Source organism: Mytilus edulis, unplaced genomic scaffold (genome assembly GCF_963676685.1).
Source record: "Mytilus edulis unplaced genomic scaffold, xbMytEdul2.2 SCAFFOLD_640, whole genome shotgun sequence".
NCBI classification, from domain to species: domain Eukaryota; kingdom Metazoa; phylum Mollusca; class Bivalvia; order Mytilida; family Mytilidae; genus Mytilus; species Mytilus edulis.
The window spans coordinates 9,370-29,300 of NW_027267256.1; the positions used below are offsets into that span (position 1 = coordinate 9,370).

Sequence of the window (19,931 nt, forward strand, 5' to 3'; positions counted from 1 at the left end):
TGCTTTGAAACCAAAATATTGTCAAAAAATTATTAAAACAAAACTTGCATTTTCAGATTATAAAAGGGACTTGGGAACACCCAGAAAGCATGATTTTGCATCATTTGTTCTATAGCTTCTTGGGCCTTTAGTGGCTACAAAACCCTTCAAAAAAAAATTTGCCTCACTCCGCTCGTCGAAATATGTTTCCCAATACCTGTAAAACAGGCTAGTTACAACAAAACTGTAATACTATGTATGTATGCAATACATGTATATGCAGTTGCATGGGAATATAAAAATTCATTTCTGCAGAGGATGATGATTAATTCTGATTAAATGGTACATAATGACTTGACTATACATGTATTACTTATAATAAACAAATCATTTAAAATTTGTATGTTTTTAAATATCATAGATATAGTTGTGAAAATGAATAGTCAGTCCCTTGCTTTAATGAAAATGAAAAATCTTGCTTCAATAGTGCAGAAAATGAATAATCTGTCCTCTTAGTTTACGAAAATAAATAACCGATCAAAAACAAATCCTCCTGCCCCACCCCCCCCCCCCCCCCCCCCCGAATATCAAATGGTCGTCCCCTTAGTATGAATGAATGAAAATTCATTTCTATGTTAAAGGGTGTCACATGTGAAACTGGATTTGTGTACCATCCAGGAGGCAACCGAGATCACCCACAGTTTTTGATGGCGGTTCAAGCTGCTCAAGCTTTAGTTTATACGTTATGTTTTGCGTACTATTGCTTGTTTGAATTCTGTTTGTCATTTTGTCTTTTAGTAAATAGTTATCAAAGGTACCAGGATTATAATTTAGTACGGCAGACGCGCGTTTCGTCTACATAAGACTCATCAGTGTGTTGTCAGTATATTTTTGACTTGTGAGTTCGGATGTCCCTTGCTATCTTTCGCCTATCTTTTAATGCTTTCAACTATAGTAACACGGCATAGTAAATGAGTGACACTATTTTCAATTGTAAATTCACGACTTCTTGAGGAAGAACGAACTTTAGAAAAGACAGTCTTACTACAAACGGCATGATATTTAAAGCAGTGTGCCGGGACAAATTGATTTTTAAAACCCTTCACTAGGACATGACTACGACTAATTTAATTAAGGCACTGTGCAAATTGTATATGTAGGCTACTAATAATACTAAACAGTGTACTTCCGTAAAGTAATCGGATGAGATTGGTTTTGTATAGTGAGTGAATTTATCAATTTTTACATAAAAATAAAGTGTATTTAAGAAGCTATTCTAGTACTCTTTTCCCGTGTATAAGAACATATATATATAGCCATTCATTAAAAAATCTTAATTTAAAAAAAAAGACTTTTTCCTTATTAATCTAAGTGAGTTTGTCGACATTTCATAAAGCTGACGTTTTCTTATTAGAATTACAAAAAACATGATGACCTCTAATAGTTTTTTTTTCATTTTCCGTTGTAACCCGATTGAAAATTCCAGTGTGATAAATTATTTAGAAAATTGGCCGGAGATATTCCATTCAGTATCGTGTTAGTACCTTAATACCAAACAGCGTACTTCAGTATTGTATCGGGTGAGAAAGGCATTGTATAGTGAGTGATTTTGTCAATTTTTAATAAAAAATAAAGTGTATTCAAGTTTCTTTTCTAATTTCCTGGGTTCTTTATCGGTTTGTTGTCCATACACCATTGTCCCATTAGGGTTTATTTTACGTTTTCTTTCCATTATAAAAAAAAATAGAAGAAAATACGATGAAAAGCATTTCCTCAATCGTTTATTACTTCACAGCCTATCTATAGAATCGAGGCCAATGCCCTATGACTAGTGAATCGCATGAACGACATGCGCATGAGCATGACCTTATCAGTCACGGTACTGCTAACTATTTCAATTCTTTAGGGGGAGGGTTTTGATCCCGCTAACATGTTTATCCCCGCCACATTCTGTATGTATGTGACTGTCCCAAGTTAGGAGCCCGTAATTCAGTGGCTGTCGTTTCAGTGTTTGATTTGTAACATATTTGTTTTTTGAGGCCGTTAGATTTCTCGTTTGAATAGTTTTACATTTGTCATTTCGGCGTCTTTTATAGCTGATTATTCGATAAGGGCTTTATATATAGTTGTTAATGTTTGTGTCAATTGGTCTCTAGTGGAAAATTGTCTCATTGGCAATCATACCACATCTTCTTTTTTTATATTTTGCTCTAAAATCTTTTATTTTCAATTTATTCCTCTGTTTTTCTGTCATGTAAACATGTGTAATACTTTATTGAATATGCCTAGGTAGATTAAAACCCAAATTTGAAAAAAAACAGATATTAATATTTCTGTTTTAGTTTTCGTTTCCGTTCCGTTTTCCGCTTCCGCCGTTTAGCAGCACCCGATATATTTTGGGTTATGTGGATAAAATTACTGATTGTATAAATAAACATGTGCATTACGTTCAATGTTTGTGTTTACTTTGATATGGACCAATAACTGAGAGGAAGACTGAGTTTAATTTTAGGACAGTAAAAATGAAGTTTGTGTTCAAAATAGAGAAATTATAAGTTTGTCAATCAGATCTACTGTCAAGTGTTTATACTCGTTACACAGAATGTCCGCACAGTATACAGACAGGGGATTTGCTTGGGTGGTATTAGGGGGTAAGTTTATTCAAACACCGACCTTTTACTGATGCGGAGATGTACTCGATCTGATCTTTGTGTCCGTCAGTATGATCAGTTTTTAATTCTTTGTTCCTTCCGTAGTTTGTATCCCCTAAACACGCATTATTAGGAGTTAGTCTCGATAACCCAGACGCATATTTAATAAAGCGTCTTGACTGGTCAGATATTTATAGGGGGCGTAACAAATAATTAAATATAGAACATATCTATAAATAGCACTTCCGTTATATTTTAAAATAAACAACAGTAAACAGTGTATTAACGTTACATGTATATCATGTGATTATTAAAACTAACATTTTGTAGCTGGCACTATGTTGCCCAACTTGCAGATGGGCAATTTTAAAAGAACGATTAAAACTGTAATTAGCGGTGATTTTTTTTCCCGGCTGAATTTTGTACACATGTAAACATGGCAAAACAAAATTTAAAGAAAGACATGATTTTTTTTTTTCGTGGGAAAAATTTGGTTGATTATATAGGGAAACACTGTAGCATGACTGTATACATGGTATAGTGCCATCCTTATAACAAATTCTGGATCCGCCCTGTGTGTGTATATGTAACAGTAAATTTGGTCCGGTAGTAAAAACTTTTTTTCCTAGTTAATAAAGTCCATGTCCATGATTTTACTAGGAATATAAGTCACTAGGACAAATGTTCCTAGGAAAATAAGTCCACAGCTAGTAATATATGTCTGGTACTTGTGTTCCTAGGAAAAAGACTCGTTTTTTCTAATAGTTTTATTATATCATAAAATATATTCAAAATAGACGAAGAAAAATGTTAGATAAGATTGGAAAATTTCCTTATAACCTAATTAAAACATGAATATTAAGTTTCCATTGCTTTTAACATTTTTGTTTTATAATAAAAGACATGGACATTTTTACATAGGAATACTAATGACATGGACATGATTTCCTAAGAAAATTAGTCTGGGTACATAAAATTGATTTAAAAATTGATACACAATTCTTTAACAATATTAAAAAATATTGCATTTTTAGCTACCTTTTAAAAGTATTAAAACTAAGGGCTTGGACATTTTAACCTAGAATTATTAATGACATCGACATGATTTCCTAGGAAAATTAGTCTGGAGACAAATTTTCTTAAACAGATTGATACACAACTCTTTCGTTTTGTCTTTAACCGGCAATATTAAAACATATTACATTCATATTCACCTTTTAAAATTAAGGGCATGGACATTTTAACATAAGACTATTAATGACATGGACATGATTCCATAGGAAAATTAGGTCTAGGGACATAAATTTTATCAAAAATATAACTATGTACTCTTAAACAATACTTAGTTTAGTTTAGTTTATTAGAGAAAACTCAGCCGCAGAAGACTGCGTAACAGGAGCATATTTATATACACAATATTAATTACAACATAGTTCATAATACAAACAGAATACATTTTTAAATTATACATCTTCAGAAATAAGTTTGTGTTTATTACAGTTTTAAATTAGACAAGCATCTTTTCTACCTTTTGAATAAAAATTGACAGCTTAGACAGCACATTACTATTACTATATTTAAGCATGCCAAGTACTTTTTTTTCATTTGGATATTTTAAATAATATGGAGTATGAACTTCCCCCTTAAATCCTTAACTTCACAGTTGGTACATTTACATATATAGTGGTATACATCTCCAAGATCAGCTTTACAGAGGTGGACAAATCCTATCATTTCGTAGGTACATTTCTCCATCTTCCTGTTTCGATGGGAAACTTTGTATTACTAAAACATAACATTTAAATTTCCATGGTTTAAATGTAATTGAATTTATTATAGGATTTTATAGGACATGATTACCTAGGAAAATTAGTCTGGGGACATATATTACTAACATCGGACTAAATATACTAGTAATTTCTGTAACCATGGACTTTTTATACTAGTAATATTTGTCCGCCCAGACATATTTTACCAGGACAAATTTATCACTTACATATAGAGGATACCACGCTCCGCTGTGCAGATAAGAGAGGGATCCGTAGGTAGACCGTTGTACACAAAGCAATACAATATACCCTAATTTTCTGGTGAGATATAATTTCTCCGACATGTATCCAGAAGGGCCTATAATTGTTTTTCCGTTACGAACTTTAAACATTATTTACCACAAGACGATAACAAAGCAACCAAAATCAATCTATTTTTATATCATAACACACCACGTTTAATAGTCTCTTATCTTCATACTATAAAATACATTTTTTCTCTATTTTCGTATTATAGCATACCACTATATATATTTTCTATTCTATAAAATATTTGCCACTTGACGTTAAGCAACCAACAGTCGGTATATTGATATATTGTATCCACGTTAGTCTATACCCAATTCTTTATTTTCCCCCCATTTTTCTTAGTTCTCATTCTGTAAATTCTTGTCATAATTCATGCTTTCCTTTTTACATTATCTTTTAGATATCTGACGCACTTACCTTACTCGAAAAAGTACACATCAAGTTACGTTTATGGAAAGAAAAACAACTCATACAAATACTAAGATTTCAATGTAGAAAAACCTCCATAAAAACTTATTACTGGCAGATCAGTGAGATCATACAATGAGCCAACTCAATTTTTATTTACAAAATAAACTGCTGATCTTAAAATTGCAAACGACAGAATGATTCACAAAAATCTATATCGCCTAATCCTTTTGGGAAGAAAACATTTAGGGACCAACCTTCACACAATACCACTTGCCAATCGCCATGTTTATGAAGAAATACATAAGTTAACCAGTCATTCATGAAACCCAATACTCTTTGAATGCATGTTTGAATCAATTACATGGATAGGATGGAATGGGATTTATCCCATACTGCATGAGAACTTGTAAAAAAAATTAACTGAAATGTGTATTCTCTTCATACAAACTATTATAATATCCATCATGTATTAAAGGGCAGCTTCACAAGAACAATAACTTCTCCTGTACATGTGAACCTTTATATAATATAAGCCGACTTGAGATCGTCATGATTGCTAATGAGGCAAAAACCAAGCGTCATGATTGCTAATGAGGCAAAAACCAAGCAGAGTTCAAATGACATGGTTATTCGCAAACATAATCACTGCTCGGCCTTCAATATAAGAAAACTCCATACCATATAAGTAACTGAGAAGGACCAGACACGTAAATGAGGTACAATTCAAACGTGAAAACTTAATTTTTTATATGATTTTTTATTTGTTAATACAAATCTTAATTCTCTGACATATCTGACAACAATGTGTTTCTTGATTTTGTTTTTTACTGATATATGTCTGTGTACCTTTTTTCGCTTTGTGGTTGCTGTCAAATAATGTTTACCAAACATTTTTGATACTGTGATTTAGTTATAATGATTGCTGCTTCAGTAATTAAAAACAAATCTTTGAATCTTTTTTCTTATAAAATTGAAAATGTTTATGATACAATGAAAATTCGAGTATTATAAAAAAAAATATTAATTTTACACATAACATCTGTGTCCAGAAATCTTTATTGCTTTGTCTACAAAAGAAAGTAAATATAAAAATCATATTTTAATTTTTGGTCACCAGCATAGCATATGTGAAAAACAAAATGTTTGGAAAAAAAACATCAAATATAAATATACATTTCAAAATGTTTTGGTCCAAGCGGAATCCCGCTATGGGATTCGAGATTATCTCGCTGTGTTGATGACACAACCCATTGGTGGCATTGGGTTGTTTCCTGCTCTTTTGTCGGGTTGATGTCCTCTTTGACACATTCCCTGTTTGTATTCTCTATTTTCTATTTAAGTTGATCAGTCAAGACTTTGTTTACTAACAGTATATTCAAAAAAAAAATCATGACTACGTGTCCCACTTCTTATATGTAAAGATGTATAAGCTAAATGCATTTGTTTTTAAAAAAAAACCGAGCATAAATCATTTTTGACCGTTTGATGTATGTACAAATTGGCATCTTCTAGATATACTTTTTTTTGTTTTTCTTCTGCTTATGTTATGGTTTTGGATTGCGTTCCCTCCTTTAAATGTGTACAACCTTGCGCATCTTTCCTCTCCCTTTTTTATACACATATCAAGATGCGAACTCCCTTATACACTACAGATAGATACAACAAACTTATCCTGGATGAAGTTCATATTTATTTCCGCGTCATAGCACTTTTAAATAAAGTATTTATAAAGTTAAAGATACTACAAATCAACCCCAAAATGTATTTATAGCGTACACACGACTGTTCGAGTGGTCCAGTCAATACAAAAGTTGTCATTTATAGTATAATTATTAACTTGCTTGCGTAGAACGGACATGCATGAAAGAATATAACTACTCGATGTTTCAGGTTGCATTAAAATTGATGTAACAGTGTTTGTTGTTATATGATCTTATACCCCTGTTACACGTTATCCAATGCATAATTATCATGTTAAAGGATAATGATAATATGACTAAAGCGGACAAATCTCCAAACAACAGCGCACTACCATGCAACATACCGATCAAATTGGACCCCAAAAGAAAGTTTCAAACAAAAATACGGGAAATAAAAATAAAATATTATATATATGGAATTCAAAATAGAACAATTCAACCTTATAAAAAAGTACACGAATTTCTTCCAGCATTAGAAATAGGTAAATGGCTATTATTCGTTGTCAATACCCGTTTTGAAACGAAGCAAAAAAATGCAATTTTGTGGGTGTTTTCCCGTAAGGTAAAAAATAAATGGGTGAAAATGGGATTTCGCCGTAAAACTCACTATAATTTAGTCGTCTTGTGATATTTTGCATGAAGTATGCTATGAAAAATAAACCATAATTAGTACTCAATATTATTATACGACAATTTGCTAACAAAACTGTAGACTTTTTCTGGTTTTATCTTGTAGCTTCGTTCCTAAATTTCTTTCTTATATCTGGAATAATGCGAACCTTTGGAATTTTATATGCCGAACTTCTCCAAACTTATGAGAAAAGTGCTGGAAACACCGCCTTTCTAGGAAGTCTAATGTTTTTTATAAACGCCATAGCCGGTAAGTATCGAAATATTGTTACCTTAAGGATGTACTTAGGTGAGGGTTTGTGAAATTAAAAAAATCAAGAATTGAAAATTAATAATGTAATTCAAAAGAGCAGTAGTTAAGGAACAAAATAAGCTAAACAATTTGATAGAGCATGGAGCTCCTTATGAGATATATGATTTTTTAAATATGGCGGTAAATGACTCTTTATGAGCTATCAAGTCTTATATGAAAGATAAATGGGTGTTATGGGGAGAATATTTTACATTATATTGTATGGAGAAAAAACAAGGAACATTTGACACAAATTCCAAACCTCACATAAGTACATCCTTAAAAAACTTTTGGTATTATAAATCCTCAAATACCATGCAGTATTAAAATAGAACAGAAGATTAGAGGATTTTGTGATTTCTCATTTAATTCATGAAACTGATGCAGCGTTTGCACAAAACAATTTTACTTTCAAAAAGTTTATATTATTGGCCTCATTATGATGAATACGATCAATAACCAATACTTCTCTACATTTAACTTACTTTTTTCATATTTATCTTGAATTGGTGTCACCTGAGTGGTTATTTTACATAAGTCTTTTAATCTTTTCTAAAAATAACTAAGTAACACAGCTTCGTATACGTACTTTTGGATCTTAAAATCTTATAAAGTTGTAGTCTTATTTCTAGACTATAATAAAGAGAGATAGGGGTCTAATTAATAAGTTGCCAAAAATGTTGTTTACGTTATGCTTTTTTTCGTAGAAAATTGTATGTATCCCTAGCTATACGTAGCACGTTGTGCAGAATTGTCAGATTTTTTATAGATCATATATGGAAAAATCAATTTGTGTGTGAACGAAATAAAACTTAACGATATAAGTAAACTTAAAATATGTTAATATAGCTCTTATAATGTGGTTTCAGAAAACATCTATATTATTGAAGGAAGAGATCGATGTCATTGATCCGCAACTCCTCTAAAACCATACAAAGTCGGAAATATTTGTGAAACGACGTATAAATTTAGTGTTTCGTACTTCCTCAATTTGTCTTTGGAACAATCTTTTTTCCATAGAAAACGCCAATTTTTTTTTCAGAAATATCAAAATTCGGAGACCGTTGTTCTAGTTTGCTAGGTCTTGTGAGAAAGCTGCGGACAATCGATTTGTAGGTATAGACACAACATAAAAAGTGTCTCATTTATCCCCGATCTCCCCTTTAGCTAAGTTAAAAAAAAAACAATGAATAAAAACGTAGTGTTTTTTTTATATTATATATATATATATTTCTATTCTGAAGAACCTATGTTGATACAATGGTATACAGAAACGCATAGACATTCATAAAATATTATAAGACACATGGTGAGGTAACAGCAAATAGAGAAGAAAAGAATGCATAGGTTTGGAGGCTTACATTATAAAAACACAGTCGTATTTATAAAATCATAGGACAAATTCTTTTATCTTTATAAGATGAAAAATCTTACAAACGAATTTCCTTATTTTTCAAAATTTGCATATTGCATTTAAGGTCTAATTAAATTGGTTTCCGCTATTTTACAGTACCAGATGGCGGAAGCCAACTGAAATACGAAAAAGAAAATGCTCGAAATTATAATTTTGTTTTATTGTAATATACTTTCTGTCTATGAAGAAATAACATAAATATGTGGTGCACACTGAATAATCTTATTATTATTTCAAGTGTGCACAATATTTTTGATGTTATTTCGAATAAACAGTGACAATATTACAGTCATTCCTTATAACTTAATTGTAAACTTTATTTCACGAGAAAAAAAAACCGTGGATGACGTCACGGTCACCTGACCATAGTATGCAATGAGCTGATAGATAAAACACTGTAAGCCAATCAGAAGACGCGTTACATCCCAAATTAAATTATTTGTGTCTAATTGAAGTTTTTTTTCATGTATAAAGAAATGCTCTACGAAATAACAGTGTTTTCGGGCCTTATATTTTGATTATTAATATTTTATTACTTGATGTCAAAACATTGTATCAACGTGTTGATCAATTTCGTGTCCTCTGCATAATTTTTTCAGGTCCAATATCTGGACTGCTAAGCATGCATTTTCATTTAAATGGTGTACTATTATTGGCGGCCTGGTTTCCAGCCTTGGTATGGTAACCAGTTCTATGACAAACGATATTGATATGCTGTATCTCACGTATAGCTGTTTGTTAGGTATATATATAACTTATTATGTTAGATATAAATAAAGAAAATGTAAGGTAGTTGTCTAAGTGCTTGTGAGCACTGAAGGTTAAAGATTGCATCTATTTTGCAGTGTAAGCCAAAAAAATAAATATTACATACCGTATAGTCGGCTTAAAAAGGCCCCGACATGAAAAATATAAAACAATTCAATTGAGAAAATTATCAGCCTCATTTATAACAAAACAATTTACGAAAAACAAATATGACAAAAACCACTGAACTACAGACTCCTGACTTGGAACAGGTGGGAACATATATAACGATGAAGCCAGTCCAATAAAGGTTTTGACTGCCTGAATACCCCAAAACGGGTTTTGATTGCATGAATACCCCAAAAAACTATTAGGGAATTGGATAGTACCTATTTACTGCTCTATGCGTTTACATTATTTTTATAACTAGCAAACAGTTCTTATATAATAAGACACTGTGTATTGCATATATCACACGCTTATGAAATGATACATGTTATAGTGTACTTATATATCCACGTTGTGATTATATATATATATAAGTGTATAATTAGTACTGAGAGGAAACTTTGTAATTCCAGTCATTTAAAAAAAATATTGTACATGTCTTTTTATAATTTCAGTCACTTTGTAAACACAGCTGTTTCTCAAACCACGCCTCTTTTGGGGGAGATTTAGAATATTCATAGAACGGGGCGTCATAGAACATTAAGTTTGTTTACATACTGGTTCCTCTGTGTTCCATCTCATAGAGACATAACTTGGAATGTTACCAGTAACTATACATGTGCATATTGTTTACATAGAAATATGTGGTAACCCTTCATTCGCGGTAGGGGTAGTTAATAAAACTAGTGTTAGTTTAAACTCTGAAAAGTTCAGGGCAGATAAACGTTGAAAATATGCCGCACAGCCCTATATTTTGACCTGTGAAAAACAGTCGTAGTTTAAATTCTAGGATAAGATTTTTTTTGAAAACGTCATAGTAAAAGTGGTACAGTTTTAGCCGTTAAAGGAGTTCCTATGGAAATTGCATTGTCAATATTTACAGAAATGCAACCTAGCTTTAAGGAGTCATTAAACAGAGACATTTTGTGGAGAACTAAGCAATCTCATTTACAGAAATTCAGAGAAGTACTAGAAATTATTTTCTGACAGATAAAGGGGAACGATTTAAGATAGAAAATGAGTACCGGAAAAAAGTTATTTATTTATGTAGTAAATTACACTCATCATGATTCTTACATGGACATGAAATGTGTATGAGTATCAGTAAAGAAACTCTTTATTTATTTTTAGGTGTAGGATTTGGACTATCTTACCCTCCGACTTTATCTATAATAAACTTTTATTTTGATAAGAGAAGAGCATTTGCTAACGGAATTCTTACTGCATCCTTTGGATTGTCAAGTTTGATATATCCTACATTGTACCGGAAGTTGATAGACCATTATGGTATACATGGCGCTATGTTAATTCTTGGTGGTTTGTTACTCAACATTTGTGTAGGCGGAAGTTTCTTCCGACAGCCAAGGAGCTTCATGCGTCCAAGTGCTACAATAAATAGTCCTGAAAGTAAAAAACTGTTATCGCACACAAATGAAGGGAGTAAAAACAAGAGTAAATTTACTTTTGCGATAGACAAAATCCTTGATATGTTTAGAACATATTCTGTTGCTTTAAGAAACACATCCTTTTTATTATACTGTTTCGCCATGTCGTTTGCACTGGTTGGATATTCTTCAATCTTTATGATCCTTCCGCCACACATTGAAAGTCAGCAGTTTACAAAAGACGACGCAGTTGTTGTTTTGACTGTAATTGGAGCTACGGAATTTGTTATTAGATTTTTTTCCGTATCATTATTGATAAACAATGGCTTAGCGTTCAAACGATGTTCATCTTGACAATGTTTACGGGTGGGATATGTGCTATTGCGGTGACATTTTTCCGGAGTATGCCTATCAATATCATATATGCAGTGACTGTAGGGATATTTCCTGGAATTTTACATTCATTAAGACCGTTACTAGTAGTCTCCTCATTGGGATTGAAGATTCTACCCATAGCGTATCCATTATCTACTTGTTTACTAATACAGCGTGTTTAATTGGACAGCCTGGTCTAGGTAAGTATTTATTTATAATTACTTTAACTCCAACCAAAATGTATTTCTATGTTGCTATGACGTCTGGCGGACTGTTTTCATGACTTTGTAGAGCCGTGCTACATCAGAGCGCAAACCAGTAGTTTGCACTTTTTTTTACATGAAATATCATTGAAATGTTCATTTTCTGTAAATTTTCTGTTTATAAAATGTTGAAACACTCAAGTTTTTCTACGCATAGGTGCAGATTGCCTTAGCCCTGTTTGGCATAGTTTTGAATTTTCGGTTTTACATGTTCTTCAACTTCATATTTGATTCGGGTTGTCAATGATGAGTTTGATGGTGTGTCAAAATATAAGCCTGCATGGTATTCTGATGGTTCTCTTAAAAACAAAAAATGGAAAATGCCGACATTGACTTCGGTTGGCACAATTTCAAGTAGATAAATCATACATCATTCGATTTCTTATAGATATCAGAAGATGTGATATAATTGCCAATGAGACAACTCTCCATTGAATCAAGTAACACTTTGAAAGAGTAAACCATTATAGGTAAAAGTACGGTCTTCAACAAGGAGCCTTGGCGGCTCACACTGAACAGTAAGCTATAAAGTGTCCCAAAAATGACTAGTGTAAAACCAATCAAATGGGAAAAACCAACGGTCTAATCTATATAACAAAGGAGAAACGAGAAACACTTATGATACACATCAACAAACGACAACTACTGGACATCAGATTCATGACTTAGGACAGATGCGACACAATGCAGCGGGTTTAAACATTTTAATAGGTATCAATCTTCACCTTATCTGAAACAACAGTGTAACATCACAACATAGAAAGACACACTGTAAAATATCAATTGAAATGGCTTAACTCAATCAAAATTCTACTTTTAAGGTGCAAGAAGCAATCTAGGACTACCCAATAATACAGCATCTTATTGGCATTAAACCTGTAAATGCTCCGATTATCAAACTATTCGAACCATGTATCGATTACATGGATTTATATTACCAGAATTGTTTAACATTACTAAAATACTAGTAATAATGATATGATATGTTTAAAATTAAATCTTGATTGACCAATTGTTGAATACTTTATTAAGGATGGTTAGAAGATTATACTGGTAACTGGAATGTTTCATTTTATACAATTGGTGGACTATTTTTTGCGTCATCGCTTTGTGTGTTAATTGAACGGATGTTAGTTAAAGAAACACAGAACGAAGAAATTGTTATAAAGACAGACGATGACGTCGTTGAAGTTACGAAAAAAAACCAGAACAACATGGAAAATAAAGATTGCGATGATGTTAAAACAAGTCTTGTGATCAAGTGCCCATAATCAACAGAGCTTTGCATGAAGTTCAAATACGTCGCTTGCATGTAGTATGGTGGACATGCATTCGGAATTGAGCAGATGAGTTATTTCAAATCGCCTGCATATATCAGAACAGTCCTGTCCTTCAAACGTTACTGATAATAGTACTGACAGAAATACTCATTTATTCTTCTGACCGTCATAGAATTGTTCTTTACTTTTAATGTTTAAAGGAATTTGTAAATCAGGCATTTTAATAAAGGCATATTTAAAGTAGGTTCTTTGTGTTTAACAGAATGTCTACAGAAACAGTGTTGTATTTTCTACATAAAACCACCGGTACAGGAAAGTTTTACAAACAGTAAGGTGACGGATACTCAGTTTTCAGCAATATTTTCAATAGGGCGTCTTCGTGTTTTTAATCATTGTTTACCACTTTCTACCAATTTACTCAGAACTTGATCCAAAACATTAACCACGACCCAAACAATCAGTGCGTTGGCGAGGGCTGTTTTATCAAACCGATTTATTTAAGTTTTCAGTTAAAAAAAACTTAAACTCCCTCGTGTAACATCCTGATGGGTCATATTTAGACTTTGTGTTTCCCTTTTTATCTTACATGACTTCAAGGGGTCAAGTGAGCTTTTCTCATCACTTGGCGTCCGTCGTCCACCGTCGTCGTCGTCGTCTGTTTACTTTTACAAAAATCTCCTCTGAAACTACTGGACCAAATTTAACCAAACTTTGCCACAATCGTCACTAGGTATCTAGTTTACAAAATGTGTCCGATGACCCGCCTGCTAGCTACTGGCCGAAATGACTAAAGCATTTAGAGCAAATCTGACATGTGGTAATCATGTTCATCAGGTTAAGATCTATCCGCCTCGAAATTTTCAGACAAATCCAACAACCCATTGTTGGTTTGCTGCCCCTAAATTGGAAATTTTAAGGAAATTTTGCAGTTTTTGTTATGATCTTGAAAATTGTTATAGATAAGGATAAACTGTAAACAGTAATAATGTTCAGCAAAGTAAGATCTATAAATTAGTCAACATAACCAAAATTGTCAGTCGACCCCGTAATGGTTTATTGCCCTTTACATTCGTCACAACTCGGCCGATTCCGTACCTTAGAAGGAGAGAAGCGAGTCACCCGAGGCCGGATTACCGAGTGTGCACTTTATTATAGTCATTCTTTAATCATCATTAGGGTATCTAGTTTTAAAAATGTGTCCTATGACCCCGCTATGACCTCAGAAGGAGAGAAGCGGAGTCACCCAAGGCCGGATTACCGATTGTGCCCTTTATTATAGTTATTCTTTAACAATTTTTTCGTTATTTTTTGTAATCTTTTACAAATTTTTTTTTCTCTGAAACTACTAAGACAAATTTAACCAAACTTGGCCATAATCATTATTAGGATATCTAGTTTTAAAAATGTGTCTTATGACCCCGCTTTACAACCAACATGTCGGACATGGCTAAAAATAGAACATGGGGTAAAATGCAGTTTTTGGTGTATATCTCTGAAACTAAAGCATTAAAATCAAATCTGACAGGTGGCAAAATGTTCATCGGATTAAGATTTATCTGCCCTGAAATTTTCAGGCAAGTTCTACAACCCGTGTTGGGGTTGCTTCCCCTTGATTTAGTAATTTTACAGAAATTTTGCAGTTGCTTGTTATTATCTTAGATATCATAATAATATCTAATAATATCTTATATCTAATACTATTAATTATGATTTTTATAACCTTATTTTACATGGTTTCTAAAGCATCAGTAAATACAGGTGAGTGACACAGGTTCTTGAGAGCCTCTAGTTCTATTACTCCTTGTGCGTCGTAACTACAACCCCCTTCCCGTTCATAAATGTGACCTACCGAATTAGACTATTTACCGGATTTTTTTTTTATCACATAAGCAACACGACGGGGTGCCACATGTGGAGCAGGATCTGCTTACCTTCCAGAGCACCTGAGATCACCCCTAGTTTTTGGTGGGGGGTTCGTGTGTTAATTCTTTAGTTTTCTATGTTGTGTCATGTGTACTATTGTTTGTCTGCTTGTCCTTGTCATTTTTAGCCATGGCGTTGTCAGTTTATTTTCGATTTAGAGTTTGACTGTCCCTCTGGTATCTTTCGTCCCTCTTTTACATGTTTCACTTTAAAGTTTTTTTTATGCTGATCGCTTGAAAAGAGCTAACATAGAAACTCGCATCGAATGCTTAATGCTAAAATGGTCAAATAACATATTTTAAATATACGAGATCAGATATTAATAAAAAGAGTCGGGATAGCAAAAGGGGGAATCAAAACTGATAAGGGGCGAGAGGATGAGAGAGAGAGAGAGAGAGAGAGAGAGAGAGAGAGAGAGAGAGAGAGAGAGAGAGAGAGAGAGAGAGAGAGAGACGATCAGAGCAAATAAAAAAAGACGATCGACATTCTATAAACTAAATGTAAAAGAATGCAAACTGAGCAACATGAAGCAAACCAATCATTAGTGTAAAAATTAAGTCAGGAAGGGTATGCTATCGTGTACTTGGCTGGGGGACTATGCCCCGGGTCCTCCACCATATCGTGTACTTGGCTGGGGGACTATGGTAAGCACAATTTAAGTAACGAGAGACGAATAAACTGTTCTTCAAATCAATTTTTTCTTCTCCATGCTACTGCATTGGCAGACGACAACTCAACGTCATGATAATAGCTAAAACATGTTCCACGTTTTCTGACATAATAGTATAAATTGTGTGAGGCAGTCCCGATAACCAGAAGACCCAAAATAGGAATATAACCAAAGCACATGTGATACCAATATTCAAGTTCATTAAACAAAAGTTTGCATTAAATGTATGAATGTTGGTAAAGATTCTGTTAACAGTGTTATACTCTTGAAATCTAAATGTTCAAGTATGAACGGTTTCTTAGAATCCGTGATTATATTACAAAATAGTAGGGTTACAAACAAACTATTGTTTAACAAAGGAGCTAGTGTACAGTAATGTTTACCTTTCATTTCGTTTTATTGTTCAAAGTTTTATATCTGTCATATCTAGTTAATAAATATTTAAATATGAAAAGAATTACAACAAAATGAACTTTGATTCGTTTGAAGCGTCACGGTAATATAACATTTATTTATAGCATTTTCGTACACTTTACAATCATTATGAGATTAAATGATTTAGTTACATTTTAGTATAATATGTGTTTGCATGATTACCAGAGGTAGTTATATTAACGTTTAGTAAGTTTTTTTTTCTCTTTTGTTGTGTATGCGTGTTTTGTGATGAATCAATACTTGAAATAATTGTGTGTTCTGAAGACATGTTATTGGAATCACAGGGTTAAAGTTCTAGGACGATGAAAATGTTAAACGAAGAGGCGACTGAAAGTATTAGTTTTAGTTTTATCAAGAATATCAACCACTTGCTTACTGACTACAGATAATGTCAGTACAAGATACAGACAAGGGCTTTTCATGGATTATATTATGTGGTGAGTACATATTAGGACATATGGTAGTATTTTTATTATTATATTGAACACTGTTGAACATGTTGAAGCCAAAACGAGTTATACATGTTATAAAGATTGATTGATATGATGTTGTTAGCTTTTGTCCAGTCACAAGTATTTTATATTTATAAGGGAACGAAATGCATATAGGAGATTGGGTATAATTGCCAATGGTACAACAATCCACTAAAGATCAATGCAAACAATGTCACATGTCATGATGTGAATGTCAACTTGATAACCACACGACACACGTCATAAACGTACAAAACAAATACCACATATATTAAAAACATGAAAGATATGGGCAAAAGATAAAACAATTATAAAAGAAACAAACCATTGACCGGGATACATAGTTTATGCAAAAACCGAAAAAGAAAGGCAATTATAGTACACAGCAATCAACAACCTTTGGATTACAGGCTCCTTACAAGCCCATGTAGAATACTGCAGGGTTAAACATGTGTGTTAGCACACGACCTTCTCCCAAACCATTGACATATAACACTTAGAAAAAGTAAACAAATAGCTGATGAGGGCTAGACTCATAAGACTACGCAGAAAGAGGTATCAAGTGCCCAACGAAACTTATTAGTAATAACCAAAACAACAATTGTGTTTCATAAGCCAGTTTTTAAAATCATTCGCAATTTGCAAGAATATTGAAAACTTTGGATGTGGGGCAGTATTTAGAAGTAGAAGAATTACCGAAAGAAAAACAAAATCCACATAGTACATCAGACTGTGATTTTCTCCAAATCATATACATGTATGAGAAGGAAAATTTAACCAAAGCATAAATTATGTTGGAAGTCAAGTTATATAAATATAAGAAGATGTGATATGAGTGCCTGTGAGACAGCTCTCCATCCAAGTCACAATTTATAAAAGTAAACCATTATACTAATAGGTCAAGTATTGTCTTCAACACGGAGCCTTGGCTCACACCGAACAGAAAGCGATAAAGGGCCCAAGAAATGACTAATGTAAAACCATTCAAACAGGAAAACCAACGGTCTTGCTATATACAAATCGAGAAACGAGACACACTTATGAACCACATCAACAAACGACAACCACTGAACATCAAGTTCCTGATATAGGAAAAGTGCAAACAAATGCAGCGAGTTTAAATAGGTACCAACCTTCACCCTTACCTGAACCAATAGTGTTTCAACACAACATATATTGAAATGAGAAATGAAGACGAGAAATGTGTATTTCTGATATAACTTATTTCATCTATATTGTCGAAATTCTTTAGAAAAAAATTAAAATTAAAAATTAAAATTAAAAGACAAATTGTTTTACAAACATTTAACATTTGCAATTTTGTATCAACATGCATTCAATAGCATAAAGTAAAATCAAATCGGAAAGTCCTTCCCATAATCACATGGCAAAATAAAATGACAAAAACATCAAAAACGAATGGACAAGAACTGTCATATTCCTAATTAGCCCTAGATAACATTTTTTTGGGGGAAATATGTAAAAGTGTTGAATACTGATTTAACATAAAAAAGAAAAAAAGAAAAAAAAAAGAAATGGCATGATTTCCAATATCATACAGACTTTATTATTCTTAATAGCATTTATCATCTTTTATATTTTAAACATTTGAGTGAAACAAATTTAAAGGAGATTGGCAGTTCCCTATTCTTAAAAAGTCTCATCGTAAGACATTTTTACAGGACAACTTGCTTTTTTAAATACTGGAAATACTGATAATAGTTGTTTTTTTCTTTTATCTTGTAGCTTCATTTCTAAACTATACTTTGGTATCTGGAACTATACGAACCTTCGGGATATTATATTCGGAACTTCTCCAAACCTACGACAATGGAGCGGGTAATACAGCGTTCCTAGGCAGTATAATGTTTTTTGTAATGGCCATAACCGGTAAGTATTAAAAATCATCATTCAGATGTTTGTGAGTCCGCAGGGATTTTACAATGGTCAGAAAATCAGTAAAAGTTTTGGAAGATGTTTTTGTCCTATGCGATTTCACAATTCATGATATCTTTTTCGGGCGGAAAAAGACCAGTACAAATTCACAAATTCAACTAACAGTAATTGTTTTACTTATTTTTTTGCAAATTGTTTGTATTATTCCACATCTTCGCTAAAGAAGGCAACGAATACTTATAGATATACAAATATCTCTGCTTCATTTTCTGTTCATTTTTATTGGCTTTGTATTAACTTGATTGTTCCCTTCATAACTATTTCACAGGGCCAGTATCAGGATTATTGAGCGTTCACTTTTCATTCAATGGTGTACTATGATTGGTGGATTGATAGCATCTATTGGCATGGTAACCAGCTCTTTTACTCAAGATATAGAAATGCTGTATCTCACGTATAGCTGCTTACTAGGTATACAAATTATCTCTGCTTCATTTTCTGTTCATTTTTATTGGCTTTGTATTAACTTGATTGTTCCTTCATAACTATTTCACAGGGCCAGTATCAGGATTATTGAGCGTTCACTTTTCATTCAAATGGTGTACTATGATTGGTGGATTGATAGCATCTATTGGCATGGTAACCAGCTCTTTTACTCAAGATATAGAAATGCTGTATCTCACGTATAGCTGCTTACTAGGTATAAATATATATATATAGATTTGTTATGGTTATTTTTATGACCTACTTTTTGTGTCTGACAAGGTTAAAAGTACAAATATTATCAGTATACTCCTTTTAGAAGATGAAACTTAAATATATTTTATATTTACAATAACAGCTGTCACGATAACAAAAACATACAATACATAATCAGAACTGGTATTTTCATGGGTTTTTTTTTTATTTATTAATTTGTTAGTATGTACTTTACAAGTATACTTTATACTGTGTAATTCCTTGAAAATGAAACTGAATCCATACCATATATTAAAATCACATTTACTATAGTTTGCCAGTCATCGCTTTATTACTACTGCTTCCTATGTTACAATTTACGAGAGCTAGATGAATGCCAGAGTCTCTATTCTTTGATATACACCACCATTGCCTTTGTGTACCCCACTGTATGCAACGGGGTAATTTGATGATACCTTTGAC

At 32.7% G+C, this 19,931-nt stretch overlaps 2 long non-coding RNA genes across 3 annotated transcripts; both read left to right on the plus strand.

Annotated features, from left to right (window-relative positions):
• Positions 1-2,489: 2,489 nt before the first annotated feature.
• LOC139505080 (uncharacterized) lies at positions 2,490-13,617 on the plus strand. The gene is made up of 5 exons (XR_011659535.1): positions 2,490-2,630; positions 7,556-7,699; positions 9,755-9,897; positions 11,202-12,030; positions 13,126-13,617. It is a non-coding gene; the product is annotated as an uncharacterized lncRNA (long non-coding RNA).
• Positions 13,618-16,719: 3,102 nt separating this feature from the next.
• LOC139505083 (uncharacterized) lies at positions 16,720-19,469 on the plus strand. Of its 2 annotated transcripts, none has more exons than XR_011659536.1 (3): positions 16,720-16,838; positions 18,621-18,764; positions 19,327-19,469. It is a non-coding gene; the product is annotated as an uncharacterized lncRNA (long non-coding RNA). The 2 variants fall into 2 exon arrangements; XR_011659537.1 differs by lacking the exon at positions 19,327-19,469 and adding an exon at positions 19,099-19,240.
• The last annotated feature ends 462 nt before the right edge of the window (positions 19,470-19,931 follow it).